Consider the following 17,194-nt stretch of genomic DNA (forward strand, 5'->3'; position numbering starts at 1 on the left):
TGGGAAGGACCATACACCATAATCCTCACCACTCCCACTGCTGCCAAGCTCCTCGGTCTTCCTTCCTGGTATCACCTGTTCCAGCTGAAAAAGGCACCCACCCAGCATGATTCTAATTGGATCACTCAGGTTGTTACCCCTACCAAGTTATAACTCACACACACAGGTAACGACCCTCTGCCTAACCTTCCTCAGCCATTTAGTCCTCCTGAGTCTAGGTGAGATTCCTGCCCAAACTCCCCCCACCAATCCATTCCGGTGGAGGTTCTACCTTTCCAAGACCTGGACCCAGGGGAATCGCATGAGCTCCCTTCCCATAGCCACAGTAGACTGCCAGCCCCAGGGATGCCAAAGCCAAGTAACCTTTAACTTCTCCTCCTTCAACAGTGTGCCCCATAATTGGTGGCACCCAGCCATTTGTTTCACTTATGATCAGACAGATTATGCCTGTTGATCTACTTAGATTGAGACCAATGGAGGCTGATGTTACTACTAATGCAACATTCACTCGGCCATACAGGACACCAAAGGAACCCTCTGGCAGCAGCCCACTTCCTCTGTGTGGCTGACTACGAACCTCAAGTCTACTTTTTGGCTCACCATCCCTGACCCTTAGGACTAGAGGTGGGCATGAGGGGTTCACGCCTGCCTCTACCGAGGAAGTGAGTCCTATCCCGTGGCCTGACTCAGGATCTTTAGGGCCTACATCAGGGTCATAAGCAGCTTCGTCAGCCTGGCCTCTGACATCAGACAACAGGAGGAAGCCATCTCAACTTTAGCCAACGCAGGCAGCTAGCCCCAGGACAGCAGTAACCCTTTTTTCTGGCTAATCTTAGTCAGAGAAGGGGCTCAAGTGGTACACATGGCCAGGGTACACAACATCTCTCGCTGTTTTCTATGTGCAGCCTTAGGTAAGCCCCCACTGGTTGCTGTACCCCTACCCAGCTCCTGTAACTCCTCTAACCTGACCCACTCATCCCCCCTTCCTGGCCAGACCCCGGGAAGAGTCCCCTTGTTTCAAGACCCACTTAGGCAACAATTCCCCTTTTGCTACTCCACCCCCAAAGCTTCCTGGTGTAACCAGACAGGAACTGCACCTCCAAATTTAACTGCCCCTCCAGGTAAGTATTTTTGGTGCAATTCCACCCTGTCAAAAAACCTCCATGCCCTCAACACTACCCTGTGGGTTCCCATCTCCCTAGTCTCCAGCCTCACCCTGTACAGTGAGGTCAAGCTATCCTCCCTCCTGCCCTCTGCCCGCCCCTGCCAGGCAAGGGCAATATTCCTTCCATTGATGATCAGGGTCTATATAGCCTCATCCCTCATAGCCTCCAGCCTAGGAACCGGAGCCATAACTCATTCTGTCCAGGCCTCTCAGGACTTCTCAGCCTGACTACAGGTAGCAATCAAAGCTTCTGCAGAGTCCTTGACTTCCCTCCAATGGCAGATCACCTCAGTCACCCAAGTGGCAGCCCAAAACCGTTGGGCACTCAACCTTCTTTCAGCTGATAAGGGCGGCACCTGCATGTTCCTCAATGAAGAATGTTGCTACTGCATCAATTAATCAGAACTAGTAGAAAACAACCTCCTCACTCTAGAAAATATTTGAGAAGGACTCCACAAGAGAAACCTCAGATCAGGGCCCTCATTTAGGAGGTGGCAGTTGTCTATAGCCAATTACGTCATACCCTTTCTAAGCCCCTTACTAATCATTCGCTTCTTGCTACTCATAGCTACATGTGTCCTCCGCTTCATCCAGGACCGCATAAAGGAAGTCTCCCAGGTCATTCAGTTGCTACTCCACTCCTATACCTGAGTTCTGACCTCCGAAGAACCCCACAACGACCTGCACCAGCAGGAAGCAGCCAAATCAATACGTCAAAACTTTTTCTTAATAGGAAGCGGTCAAAATGTTAGGCAGGGACCTAGAGCCAACATGGCAGTACCACGTGACATGGTGGGCCCCTTATCGAGATTTTGCCCACTGGGACTTCATGCTAGGACTTTCAGGGTGCGAAAAATACCCTGAGCCAGTGAAAAACCCGTGCTCAGCGCAAACTCCCAGACGCATCATTCCTCAGAAATCAAAACTCCCAGACACGTCATACCTCAGAAATCGAAACTTAGGAAATTGAAAACTACAGAACCCAACTACCTCGCCCTATAAAAGCCCCTGATACCTGCCCTATGTGCGACTTCCTTGGCCTCCTCCTAGAGGACTGGTGAACCTCGCCCACGAGCCCAATAAAGGCTACCTCTTTTCCCATCTGATTCATGTCTTCATGCTCGGCTCCCCATTACATTACACTCAGATAAAAACTGCAGAGAAGTCTTCTCAAAAACAGTTTTGTTGTGGGTGAATTCAGCTCACAGAGTTACATCATTGTTTGCACTGAGAAGCTTGCTAACAGTGTTTCCCAGAATCTGCAATGAGACACACAGGGGCACTTGGAGACCACAAATAGCCTCAGCTGAAAAAAGAAAGAAGCTTTCTGAGAAACTGTTTGTGATGTGTGAATTCAACTCACTGAATTACACCTGTATTTCATGGAGCCGTATGCTAGCCCTGATTTTGTGGAGTCAGAGAACAGATATTTTGTATCACTTTCAAGACTATATGGCCAAAGGAAATATCCTCAGTTGAAACCAGACTGAAGCTTTCTGAGAAACTGCCTTGTGATGTGGGAATTCATCTCACAGAGTTACACATGTATTTCATGGAGCCGTTTGCTAGCCCTGTTTCTGTGGAATCTCAGAAGTGATATTTTGGATTGCTCTGAAGACTCCTCAGAGAGAGGAAACATCCTCAGATAAAAACCAGAAAGAAGCTTTCTGAGAAACTGCTTTGTGATGTGTGAATTCATCTCAAAGAGTTACACATTTCTCTACATGAAGCAGTTTGCTAACAGTGTTTTCGTGGAATCTGCAAAATGATACTTGGGAGCGCATTGAGGATTATGGTGAAACAGGAAATATCCTTAGATGAAAACTAGAAGGAAGCATTCTGAGAAACCGTTTTATGATGTGTGAGTTCATTTTAGAGAGTTCCACTTTCCCATCATGGAGCAGTCTATTAACACTGTCTTTGGGGAATGTGAGAAGGGCTATATTTGATCGCATGGAGGCCTATGCTGAGAAAGGAAATATCTTCAATTAAAAACGTGAAAGAAGCTTTCTGAGAAACTTATTTGTGATGTGTTAATTCATCTCAGAGAGTTACACCTTAGTCTTCATGGAGCAGTTTGCTAACACTGTTTTTGTAGAAACTGCAACGTGATATTTGGGAGCGCCTTGAGGCTTGTGGTGACCAAGGAAATATCCTCAGATGAAAACTGGGAAGAAGCGTTCTGAGAAACTGCATTGTGATGTGAGAATGCAACTCACAGACTTACACTGTTCTTTTCATTGATCAGTTTGCCAACACTGTTTTCTTGAAATCTGCAATGGGATATTTCTTAGCGCCATGAAGCTGACGGTGACAAAGGAAATATCCTCTGATAAAAACGAGAAAGAAGCTTTCTGAGAAACTGCTGTGTGATGTGTGAATTCATCTCACAGAGTTACACATATATTTCATGGAGCTGTTTGCTAACACTCTTCTTGTGGCATCTGAGAAGTGATATTTTGAATTGCTATGAAGACTCCTAGGATAAAGGAAATATACTCAGATGAAAACTGGAAAGAAGCTTTCTGAGAAACTTCTTTGTGATGTGTTAATTCATCTCACAGAGTTACCCCTTTCTCTTCATGGAGCAGTTTGCTAACACTGTTTTCGTGGAAACTGAAAAGTGATATTTGGGAACGCATTGAGGGCTATGGTGGAAAAGGATATATCCTCTTATGAAAACTTTAACGAAGCGCTCTGAGAAACTGCATTGTGATGTGTGAATGCAACTCACAGAGTTGCAGTGTTCTTTTAATTGATCAGTTTGCTAAAACTGTTTCCTTGAAATCTACAATGGGATATTTCTTAGTGCCATGAAGCTTACAGTGACAAAGGAAATGTCCTCCGATAAAAACTAGACAGAAGCTTTCTGAGAAACTGCTTTGTGATGAGTGAGTTTATCTCACAGAGGTACCCCTTTCTCTCCATAAAGCAGTTTCCTAATGCACTCTTTGAGGAATCTGCAAAGTGATATTTGGGAGCGCATTGAGGACTGTGATGAAAAAGGAAATATCCTCAGATGAAAACTGGAAAGCAGCGATCTGAGAAACTGCTTTGTGATGTGTGAATTCATATCACAGAGTTACACATGTATTTTGTGGAGCCTTTTCCTAGCACTCTTTTTGTGGCATCTGAGAAGTGATAATTCGGATCACTATGAAGACTCCTTGGACAAAGGAAATGCCCTCATATACAAACTAGAAAGAAGCTTTCTGAGAAACTTCTTTGTGATGTGTGGTTTCATCTCACAGAGTTACACCTTTCTCTTCGTGAAGCAGTTTGCTAACACTGTTTTTGTGGAATCTGCAAAGTGATATTTGGGAGCGCATTGAGGGTTATGGTGAAAAAGGATATATCCTCAGATGAAAACTGGAAAGAAGTGTTCTGAGAAACTGCATTGTGATGCGTCAATGCAACTCACACAGTTACACTTTTCTTTTCATTGATCAGTTTGCTAACACTCTTTTCTTGAAATCTGCAATGGGAAATTTATTAGCGCCATGAAGCTTACCATGACACAGGAAATATCCTCCGATTAAAACGAGAAAGAAGCTTTCTGAGAAACTGCTGTATGATGTGTGAATTCATCTCACAGATTTACACTTTTCTCTCCATATCCTCAGATGAAAACTGGAAAGAAGCGTTCTGAGAAACTGCACTGTGATGTGTGAATGCAACTCACAGAGTTACACTTTTTTTTCATTGAAAAAAAAAACTGGAGAGTTTCCTGACACTGTTTTCGTGGAATCTGCAAAGTGATATTTGGGAGTGCATTGAGACATGTGGTGAAAAAGGCAGTATCCTCAGATGAAAACTAGAAAGAAGGTTTCTGAGGAACTGCTATCTGATGTGTGAATTCATCTCACAGAGATACACTGTCCTTTCATGGAGCATTCTCCTACCACTCTTTTTGTTGAGTCTGGGAAGGAATATTTCGGTTCACTATGAAGACTCTAGGGACAAAGGAAATATCCTCAATTGAAAACGGGAAAGAAGCTTTCTGCAAAACTACTCTGTGATGTGTGAATGCATTTCACAGAGTTAAACCACTCTTTGATAGAGAAGTTTGCTAGCGCCGTTTTTGTGGAATCTCAGAAGTGATATCTTGAATGTCGCTGAATCCCATGGTGAAAATGAAATATCCTCAGACAAAAACTGCAGAGAGGCCTTCTCAGAAACTGCTTTGTTTTTGGGTGAATTCAGCTCACAGGGTGACATCTTTGTTTTCAGTGAGAAATTTGTTAACAGTGTTTTCGCAGAATGTGCAATGAGACACATGGGGGTGCTTGGAGACCACAAATAGCCTCAGCTGAAAAAGGGAAGAAGCTTTCTGAGAAACTGTTTGTGATGTGTGAATTCAACTCACTGAATTACACCTGTATTTCATGGAGCCATTTGCTATCCCTGATTTTGTGGAATTTGAGAACGGATATTTTGAATCGCTTTGAAGACTATACAGCCAAAGGAAATATCCTCGGATAAAAACCAGAATGAAGCTTTCTGAGAAACTCTCTTGTGATGTGTGAACTCATCTCACAGAGTTACACATGTATTTCGTGGAGCCGTTTCCTAGCCCTGTTTGTGTGGACTCTCAGAGGTGATATTTTGGATCGCTCTGAAGACTCCTCAGACAGAGGAAACATCCTCACATAAAAACCAGAAAGAAGCTTTCTGAGAAACTGCTTTGTGATGTGTGAATTCATCTCACAGAGTTACACCTTTCTCTTCACGAAGCAGTTTGCTAACAGTGTTTTCGTGGAATCTGCAAAGTTATGTTTGGGAGCGCATTGAGGATTATGGTGAAACAGGAAATATCCTTAGATGAAAACTAGAAGGAAGCTTTCTGAGAAACCACTTTGTGACGTTTGAGTTCATTGGAGAGAGTTCAACTTTCCCATCATGGAGCAGCCTATTAGCACTGTCTTTGGGGAATGTGAGAAGGGCTATATTGGATCACATGGAGGCCTATGCTGAGAAAGGAAATATCTTCAATTAAAAACGAGAAAGAAGCATTCCGAGAAATTGCTGTGTGATGTGTGAATTCATCTCACAGAGTTACACTTGTATTTCATGGAGCTGTTTGCTAACACTCTTCTTGTGGCATCTGAGAAGTGATATTTTGAATCGCTATGAAGACTCCTAGGTTGAAGGAAATATCCTCAGATGAAAACTGGAAAGAAGCTTTCTGAGAAACTTCTTAGTGATGTATTAATTCATTTCAGAGAGTTACATCTTAGTCTTCATGGAGCAGTTTGCTAACACTGTTTTCGTGGAAACTGCAACGTGATATTTGGGAGCGCCTTGAGGCCTGCAGTGACAAAGGAAATATCCTCAGATGAAAACTGGAAAGAAGCATTCTGAGAAACTCCACTGTGATGTGTGAATGCAACTCACAGAGTTACACTTTTTTTTTCATTGATCAGTTTGCCAACACTGTTTTCTTGAAATCTGCAGTGGGATATTTCTTAGTGCCATGAAGCTGATGGTGACAAAGGAAATATCCTCCGATAAAAATGAGAAAGAAGCTTTCTGAGAAACTGCTGTGTGATGTGTGAATTCATCTCACAGAGTTACGCATGTATTTCATGGAGCTGTTTGCTAACACTCTTCTTGTGGAATCTGAAAGTGATATTTTGAATCTCTATGAAGACTCCTCGGAGGTAGGAAATATCTTCAATTAAAAACAGGAAAGAAGCTTTCTGAGAAACTTATTTGTGATGTGGTAATTCATCTCAGAGAGTTACACCTTAGTCTTCATGGAGCAGTTTGCTAACACTGTTTTCGTGGAAACTGCAACGTGATATTTGGGAGCGCCTTGAGGCCTGTGGTGACAAAGAAAATATCCTCAGATGAAAACTGGAAAGAAGCATTCTGAGAAACCGCATTGTGATGTGTGAATGCAACTCACAGACTTACACTGTTCTTTTCATTGATCAGTTTTCCAACACGGTTTTCTTGAAATCTACAGTGGGATATTTCTTAGTGCCATGAAACGTACGGTGACAAAGGAAATGTCCTCCAATAAAAACTGGACAGAAATTTTCTGAGAAACTGCTTGTGATGAGTGAGTTCATCTCACAGAGTTACCACTTTCTCTCCATAAAGGAGTTTCCTAATGCAGTTCTCGTGGAATCTGCAAAGTGATATTTGGGAGCCCGTTGAGGCCTGTGGTGAAGAAGGAAATATCCTCAGATGAAAACTGGAAAGCAGTAATCTGAGAAACTGCTTTGTGATGTGTGAATTCATATCACAGAGTTACACATGTATTTCATGGAGCCGTTTAATAGCACTCTTTTTGTGGCATGTGAGAAGTGATAATTCGGATCACTATGAAGACTCCTTGGATGAAGAAAATGTCCTCACATACAAACTAGAAAGAAGGTTTCTGAGAAACTTCTTTGTGATGTGTGGTTTCATCTCACAGAGTTACAACTTTCTCTTCATGAAGCAGTTTGCTAACACTGTTTTTGTGGAATCTGCAAAGTGATATTTGTTAGTGCATTGAGGGCTATGGTGAAAAAGGATATATCCTCAGATGAAAACTTTAAAGAAGCGTTCTGAGAAATTGCATTGTGATGTGTGAATGCAACTCACAGAGTTACAGTGTTCTTTTCATTGATCAGTTTGCCAACACTGTTTTCTTGAAATCTGCAATGGGATATTTCTTAGCACCATGAAGCTTACTGTGACACAGGAAATATCCTCCAATTAAAACGAGAAAGAAGCTTTCTGAGAAATTGCTTTATAAAGTGTGAATTCATCTCACAGATTTACACGTTCCTCTCCATGAAGCAGTTCCCTAACACTGTTTTCGTGGAATCTGCAAAGTGATATTTGGGAGCGCATTGAGGCGTGTGGTGAAAAAGGCACTATTCTCAGATGAAAACTAGAAAGAATGTTTCTGAGAAACTGCTATCTGGTGTGTGAATTCATCTCACAGAGACACACTGTCCTTTCATGGAGCATTCTGTTACCACTCTTTATGTTGAATCTGGGAAGGAATATTTCGGTTTGCTATGAAGACTCTAGGGACAAAGGAAATATCCTCAATTGAAAACAGGAAAGAAGCTTTCTGCGAAACTGCTCTGTAATGTGTGAACTCATTTCACAGAGTTAAACCACTCTTTGAAGGAGGAGTTTCCTAGCGCCTTTTTTGTGGATCTCTGAAGTGATATCTTGAATGTCATTGAATCCCATGGTGAAAAAGGAATATCCTCAGACAAAAACTGCAGAGAGGCCTTCTCAGAAACTGCTTTGTTGTGGGTGAATTCAGCTCACAGAGTGACATCTTGTTTTCAGTGAGAAACTTGTTAACAGTGTTTTCGCAGAATGTGCAATGAGACACATGGGGGCGCTTGGAGACCACAAATAGCCTCAGCTGAAAAAAAATGAAGCTTTCTGAGAAACTGTTTGTAATATGTGAATTCAACTCACTGAATTACACCTGTATTTCATGGAGCCGTTTGCTATCCCTGATTTTGTGGAATATGAGAATGGACATTTTGAATCGCTTTGAAGACTATACAGCCAAAGGAAATATCCTCGGATAAAAACCAGAATGAGGCTTTCTGAGAAACTGCCTTGTGATGTGTGAACTCTTCTCACAGAGTTACAGCTGTATTTCTTGGAGCCGTTGGCTAGCCCGGTTTCTGTGGAATCTCAGAAGTGATATTTTGGATCGCTCTGAAGACTCCTCAGACAGAGGAAACATCCTCACATAAAAACCAGAAAGAAGCTTTCTGAGAAACTCTTTGTGATGTGTGTATTCATCTCACAGAGTTACACCTTTCTCTTCATGCAGCAGTTTGCTAACAGTGTTTTCGTGAAATCTGCAAAGTGATATTTGGGAGCGCTTTGAGGCCTATGGTGTAATAGAAAATATCCTTAGATGAAAACTAGAAGGAAACTTTCTGACAATTCGCTTTATGATGTGTGAGTTCATTGGAGAGAGTTCTACTTTCCCATCATGGAGCAGTCTATTAGCACTGTCTTTGGGGAACGTGAGAAGGGCTATATTGGATAACATGGAGGCCTACGCTGAGAAAGGAAATATCTTCAATTAAAAACGTGAAAGAAGCTTTCTGAGAAACTTATTTGTGATGTGTTAATTCATCTCAGAGAGTTACACCTTAGTCTTCATGGAGCAGTTTGCTAGCACTGTTTTCGTGGAAACTGCAACGTGATATTTGGGAGCGCCTTGAGGCCTGTGGCAACAAAGGAAATATCCTCAGATGAAAACTGGAAAGAAGCATTCTGAGAAATTGCATTGTGATGTGTGAATGCTACTCACAGTTTGCAATGTTCTTTTCATTGATCAGTTTGCCAACACGGTTTTCTTGAAACCTGCAATGGGTTATTTCCTAGTACCATGAAGCTGACGGTGACAATGGAAATATCCTCCGTTGAAAACGACAAAGAAGCTTTCTGAGAAACTGCTGTGTGATGCGTGAATTCATCTCACAGAATTACACATATATTTCGTGGAGCTGTTTGCTAACACTCTTCTTGTGGCATCTGAGAAGCGATATTTTGAATCGCTGTGAAGGTGAAACTCTGTGACATGAAAATTCACATATAACAAAGAAGTCTCTCATAAAGCTACTTTCTAGTTTTTATTTGAAGATATTTCCATTGTCACCGTCAGCTTCATTGCGCTAAGAAATATCCCAATGCAGATTTCAGGAAAACAGTGTTAGCAAACGGATCAATGAAAAGGAAAGTGTAACTTTGTGAGTTGCATTCACATGTCACAATGCAGTTTCTCAGAATGCTTCTTTCTAGTTTTTGTCTGAGGATATTTCCTTTTTCACCATAGTCCTCCATGGGCTCCCAAATATCACTTTGCCAATTCCACGAGAACAGTCTTAGCGAACCGCTTCATGAGGAGAGAGGTGGAATTCTGTGAGGTGAATTCACAGATCACAAAGAAATTTATCAGAAAGCTTCTTTCTCATTTTTATCAGAGGATATTTCCTTTGGCCCTATAGTCCTCAAAGGGATCCGCAACATCAGTTCTCAGATTCCACACAAACCGGGCTAGCCAACAGCTCCACGAAATACAGCTGTAACTCAGAGAGTTGAATGCACACATCCCAAAGCCGTTTCTCAGAAAGCGTCTTTCTTTTCCGAGCTAAGGTTATTTGTAGTCTCGGATCGCCACCGTGTGTCTTCTTGCAGATTCTGCGAAGACACTGTTAGCAAGCTTCTCAATGAAAACAATGATGGAACCCTGTAAGCTGAATTCACCCACACCAAAGAAGTTTCTGAAAAGGCTTCTCTGCAGATTTGTCGGAGGTTCTTTCATGGTTCACCATGGATTCAATGATATCCAGGATATCATTTCTGAGATTCCACAAAATCAGTGCTAGCAAACTCCTCCATGAAACAGTGGTGTAACACTGTGAAATGAATTCACACATCACAAAGCGGTTTCTCAGAAAGCTTCATTCCGGTTTTTCTCGGAGGATATATCCTTTGTCCTTCTAATCTTCAAACCCATCCGAAATATCAGTTCTCAGAATCCACAAAAACACTGCTAGCAAATGGCTGCACGAAATAGTGGTGTAATTCTGGGAGATGAAGTCACATATCAGAAAGCAATTTCTCAGAAAGCTTCTTTCACGTTTTTATCTGAGGATATTTCCTTTGTCACTGTAAGCTGCATAGCGCTAAGAAGTATCCCGTTGCAGATTTCAAGAAAACTGTGTTAGCAAACTGATGCCTGAAGAGAAATCTGTAACTCTGTGAGTGGCATTCACACAACACAATGCAGTTTCTCAGGACGCTTCTTTCCAGTTTTAATCTGAGGATATTTCCTTTTTCACCATAGCCCTCCATGAGCTCCCAAATATCACTTTGCAAAATCCACGAACACAGTGTTAGAAAACTGATGATTGAAGAGAAATATGTAACTCTGTGAATTGCATTCACACATCACAGTGCAGTTTCCCCGAACACTTCTTTCCAGTTTTAATCTGAGGATATTTCCTTTTCCACCATAGCCCTCAAAGAGCTCCCAAATATCACTTTGCAGAATTCATGAACACAGTGTTAGCAACGGATGCCTGAAGAGAAATATGTAACTCTGTGAGATGCATTCACAAATCACAGTGCAGTTTCCCAGAACGATTCTTTCACGTTTTAATCTGAGGATTTGTCCTTTGTCATCGTAAGCTTCATTGTGCTAAGAAGTATCTCGTTGCAGGTCTCAAAAAAACTGTGTTAGCAAACTGATGCCTGAAGAGAAATGTGTAACCCTGTGATTTGCATTCACACAACACAGTGAAGTTTCTCAGAGCATTTCTTTCGAGTTTTAATCTGAGGATATTTCCTTTTTCACCATGGCCCTCAATGAGCTCCCAAATATCACTTTGCAGAATCCACGAACACAGTGTTAGCTAACTGCTTCGTGAAGACTAAGTTGTAACACGGTGAGATGAACTCAAATATCAGAAAGAAGTTTTTCAGAAAGCTACTTTCTAGTTTTTATTTGAGGATATTTCCTTTGTCACCATCAGCTTCATTGTGCTAAGAAATATCCCAATGCTGATTTCAAGAGAACAGTGTTAGCAAACGGATTAATGAAAAGGAAAGTGTAACTCTGTGAGTTACATTCACATGTCACAATGCAGTTTCTCATAGCGCTTCTTTCCAATTTTTGTCTGAGGATATTTCCTTTTTCACCATAACCCTCCATGGGCTCCAAAATATCACTTTGCCAATTCCACGAGAACAGTCTTAGCGAACCACTTCATGAGGAGAGAGGCGTAACTCTGTGAAATGAATTCACAGATCACAAAGAATTTTCTCAGAAAGCTTCTTTCTCATTTTTAACGGAGGATATTTCCTTTGGCCCTATAGTCCTCAAAGGGATCCGAAATATCAGTTCTCAGATTCCACAAAAACTGGGCTAGCCAAAGGCTCCACGAAATACAGCTGTAACTCAGGGAGTTGAATACACATGTCATAAAGCAGTTTCTCAGAAAACGTCTTTCTTTTTTGAGCTGAGGTTATTTGTGGTCTCGGCTCACCACCGTGTGTCTTATTGCAATTTCTGCAAAAACACTGTTAGCAAGTTTCTCAATGAAAACAATGATGGAACCCTGTGAGCTGAATTCACCCACACCAAGGAAGTTTCTGAGAAGGCTTCTCTGCAGATTTGTCTGACGTTCTTTCATAATTCACCATGGATTCAATGATATCCAGGATATCACTTATGAGATTCCACAAAATCAGTGCTAGCAAAACCCTCCATGAAAGAGTGGTGTAACTCAGTGAAATGAATTCACACATGACAAAGCAGTTTCTCAGAAAGCTTCATTCCGATTTTTCTCGTGGGATATTTCCTTTGTCCTTCTCCTCTTCAAACCCATCCGAAATATCAGTTCTCAGAATCCACAAAAACAGGGCTAGCAACGGCTGCACGAAATAGTCGTGTAACTCTGGGAGATGAAGTCACATATCAGAAAGCAATTTCTCTGAAAGCTTCTTTCACGTTTTTATCTGAGGATATCTCCCTTGTCACTGTTAGCTGCATAGCGCTAAGTAGTATCCCGTAGCAGATTGCAAGAAAACTGTGTTAGCAAACTGAGGCCTGAAGAGAAATCTGTAACTCTGTGAGTTGCATTCACACATCACACTGCAGTTTCTCAGAACGCTTCCTTCCAGTTTTAATGTGAGGATATTTCCTTTTTCACCACAGCCCTCAATGAGCTCCCAAATATCACTTTGCAGAATCCACGAACACAATGTTAGCAACTGATGCCTGAAGAGAAATGTGTAACTCTGTGAGATGCATTCATACATCACAGTGCAGTTGCTCAGAACGCTTTGTTCCAGTTCTAATCTGAGGATATTTCCTCTTTCACCATAGACCTCAATGAGCTGACAAATATCACCCTGCAGAATCAACGAACGCAGTGTTAGCAAACTGATGCCTAAAAAGAAATGTGTAACTCTGTGAGATGTATTCACACATCGCAGTGCAGTTTCTCATAACGCTTCTTTTCAGTTTTCATCTGAGCATATTTCCTTTTTCAACATAGCCCTCAATGAGCCCCCAAATATCACTTTGGAGAATCCACAAAAGCAGTGTTAGCAAACTGCTACAAGAAAGGAAAGGTGAAACTCATTGTGATGAAGTCACATGTCAGAAGCAAACTTCTGAGAAAGCTTCTTTCTCGTTATTATCTGAGGATATTTCCTTTTTCACTATAGGCCTCAAGGCACTCTGAAATATCACTTTGCACATTCCACGAAAACAATGTTAGCAAACTGCTTCATGAAGGCTAAGTTGTAACTCTGTGAGATGAATTCACATATCACAAAGCAGTTTCTCTCAAAGCTTCTTTCACGTTTTTAATTGAGGATATTTCCTTTATCAGCGTAGGCCTCAATGCGTTCCAAAGTAGCCCTTCTCAGGTTCCTCAAAGAGAGTGTTAATCGATTTCTCCACAAAAAGTAAGTGTAACTCTGTCAGATGAATTACACATAACAAAGAAGTTTCTAAGAAAGCTTCTTTCTAGTTTTTAACTGAGAATATCTCCTTTGTCACTGTAAGCTTCATTGCGCTAAGAAGTATCCCGTTGCAGATTTCAAGAAAACTGTGTTACCAAACTGATGCCTGAAGAGAAATGTGTAACTCTGTGAGTTGCATTCAGACATCGCACTGCAGTTTCTCAGAAGGCTTCTTTCCAGTTTTGATCTGAGGATATTTCCTTTTTCACCATAGCCCTCAATGAGCTCCCAAATGTCACTTTGCAGAATCCATTAACACAGTGCTAGCAAACGGATGCCTGAAGAGAAGTGTGTAACTCTGTGAGTTGCATGCACACATCGCAGTGAAGTTTCTCAAACGCTTCTTTCCAGTGTTAATCTGAGGATATTTCCTTTTTCACCATAGCCCTCAATGAGCTCCCAAATATCACTTTGCAGTATCCACGAACACAGTGTTAGCAAACTGATTCCTGAAGAGAAGTGTGTAACTCTGTGAGTTGCATTCACACATCGCAGTGCACTTTCTCAGAGCGGTTCTTCCCAGTTTTATTCTGAGGATATTTCATTTTTGACCATAGACCTCAATGAGCTCCCAAATATCACTTGGCAGAATCCACGAACACAGTGTTAACAAACTGATGCCTGAAGAGAAATGTGTAACTCGGTGAGTTGGATTCACATGTCACAATGCAGTTTCTGAGAACGTTTCTGTCCTGTTTCTATCTGAGGATATTTCCTTTTTCACCATAGCCCTCCATGGGCTCCCAAATATCAGTTTGCCAATTCCACGAGAACAGTCTTAGCGAAAAGCTTCATGAGTAGAGAGGTGTAACTCTGTGAGATGAATTCACAGATCACAAAGAATTTTCTCAGAAAGCTTCTTTTTCATTTTTATCGGAGGATATTTCATTTGGCCCTATAGTCCTCAAAGGGATCCGAAATATCAGTTCTGAGATTCCACAAAAACCGGGTTAGCCAAAGGCTCCACGAAATACAGCTGTTACTCAGTGAGTTGAATGTACATATCACAAAGCCGTTTCTCAGAAAGCGTCTTTCTTTTTTGAGCTGAGGTTATTTGTGGTCTCAGAGAGCCACCGTGTGTCTTCTTGCAGATTCTGCGAAAACACTGTTAGCAAGCTTCTCAATGAAAACAATGATGAAACCCTGTGAGCTGAATTCACCCACACCAAAGAAGTTTCTGAGAAGGCTTCTCTGCAGATTTGGCTGAGGTTCTTTCATGATTCACCATGGGATCCAACGATATCCAGGATATTTCCTTTGTCCTTCTACTCTTCCCATTCGAAATATCAGTTCTCAGAATCCACGAAAACAGGGCTAGAAAACTGCTGCAAGAAATGGTGGTGTAACTCTGGGAGATGAAGTCACATATCAGAAAGCAATTTCTCAGAAAGCTTCTTTCACGTTTTTATCTGAGGATATTTCCTTTGTCACTGTAAGCTGCATAGCGCTAAGAAGTATTCCTTTGCAGATTTCATAAAAACTGTGTTAGCAAACTGATGCCTTAAGAGAAATCTGTAACTCTGTGAGTTGCATTCACACATCGCACTGCAGTTTCACAGAACGCTTTTGTCCAGTTTTAATTTGAGGATATTTCCTTTTTCACCATAGCCCTCAATGAACTCCCAAATATCACTTTGCAGAATCCACGAACACAGTGTTAGCAAAGTGATGCCTGAAGAGAAATGTGTAACTCTGTGAGTTGCATTCACACATCACAGTGCAGTTTCTCAGAACGCTTCTTTCCAGTTTTAATCTGAGGATATTTCCTTTTTCACCATAGCCCTCAATGAGCTCCCAAATATGACTTTGCAGTATCCACGAACACAGTGTTAGCAAACTGCTTCGGGAAGACAAGGTTGTAACTCCATGAGATGAATTCACATATCACAAAGAAGTTTCTCAGAAAGCTACTTTCTAGTTTTTATTTGAGGATATTTCCTTTGTCACCATCAGCTTCATTGCACCAAACTGATACCTGAAGAGAAATGTGTAACTCTGTGAGTTGCATTCTTTCATCGCAGTTCAGTTTCTCACAACGTTTCTTTCCAGTTTTAATCTGAGGATATTTCCTTTTTCACCATACCCCTTAATGAGCTCCCAAATATAACTTTGCAGAATCCATTAACACAGTGCTGGCAAACTGATGCCTGAAGAGAAATGTGTAACTCTGTGAGTTGCGTTCACACACCACAGTTCAGTTTCTCAGAACGCTTCTTTCCAGTTTTAATCTGAGGATATTTCCTTTTTCACCATAGCCCTCAATCAGCTCTCAAATATCGCTTTGCAGAATCCACGAGCACAGTGTTAGCAAACTGCTACAAGAAGGGAAAGGAGAAACTCTGTGTGATGAAGTCACACATCAGAAAGAAATTTCTGAGAAAGCTTCTTTCTCGTTATTATCTGAGGATATTTCCTTTTTCACTACAGGCCTCAAGGCACTCCGAAATATCACTTTGCAGATTCCACAAAAACAATGTTAGCAAACTGCTTCATGAAGACTAAGTTGTAACTCTGTGAGATGAATTCACATATCACAAAGCTGTTTCTCTCAAAGCTTCTTTCACGTTTTTAATTGAGGATATTTCCTTTATCAGCATAGGCCTCAATGCGGTCCATGTAGCCCTTCTCAGATTCCTCAAAGAGAGTGTTCTTCGACTGCTTCACAAAAAGTGTGTGTAACTCTGTGAGATGAATTACACATCACAAAGAGGTTTCTAAGAAAGCTTCTTTCTAGTTTTTATCTGAAAATATCTCCTTTGTCACCGAAACCTTCATTGTGCTAAGAAGGATCCCGTTGCAGATTTCAAGAAAACTGTGTTAGCAAACTGATGCCTGAAGAGAAATGTGTAACTCTGAGTTGCATTCAGACATCGCACTGCAGTTTCTCAGAACGCTTTTTTCCAGTCTTTTTTTTTTTTTTTTAAATTTATTTATTATTATTATACTGTAAGTTGTAGGGTACATGTGCATAACGTGCAGGTTTGTTACATATGTATACTTGTGCCTTGTTGGTGTGCTGCACCCATCAACTCGTCATTTACATCAGGTATAAGTCCCAATGCATTCCCTCCCCCCGCCCCCCTCCCCATGATAGGCCCCGGTGTGTGATGTTCCCCTTCCCAAGTCCAAGTGATCTCATTGTTCAGTTCCCACCTATGAGTGAGAACATGCGGTGTTTGGTTTTCTGTTCTTGTGATAGTTTGCTAAGAATGATGGATTCCAGCTGCATCCATGTCCCTACAAAGGACACAAACTCATCCTTTTTTATGGCTGCATAGTATTCCATGGTGTATATATGCCACATTTTCTTAATCCAATCTGTCACTGATGGACATTTGGGTTGATTCCAAGTCTTTGCTATTGTGAATAGTGCTGCAATAAACATACGTGTGCATGTGTCTTTATAGCAGCATAATTTATAATCCTTTGGGTATATACCCAGTAATGGGATGGCTGGGTCATATGGTACATCTAGTTCTAGATCCTTGAGGAATCGCCATACTGTTTTCCATA

The sequence above is a fragment of the Theropithecus gelada genome, chromosome 19 (genome assembly GCF_003255815.1).
Source record: "Theropithecus gelada isolate Dixy chromosome 19, Tgel_1.0, whole genome shotgun sequence".
Classification (NCBI taxonomy): Eukaryota; Metazoa; Chordata; class Mammalia; order Primates; family Cercopithecidae; genus Theropithecus; species Theropithecus gelada.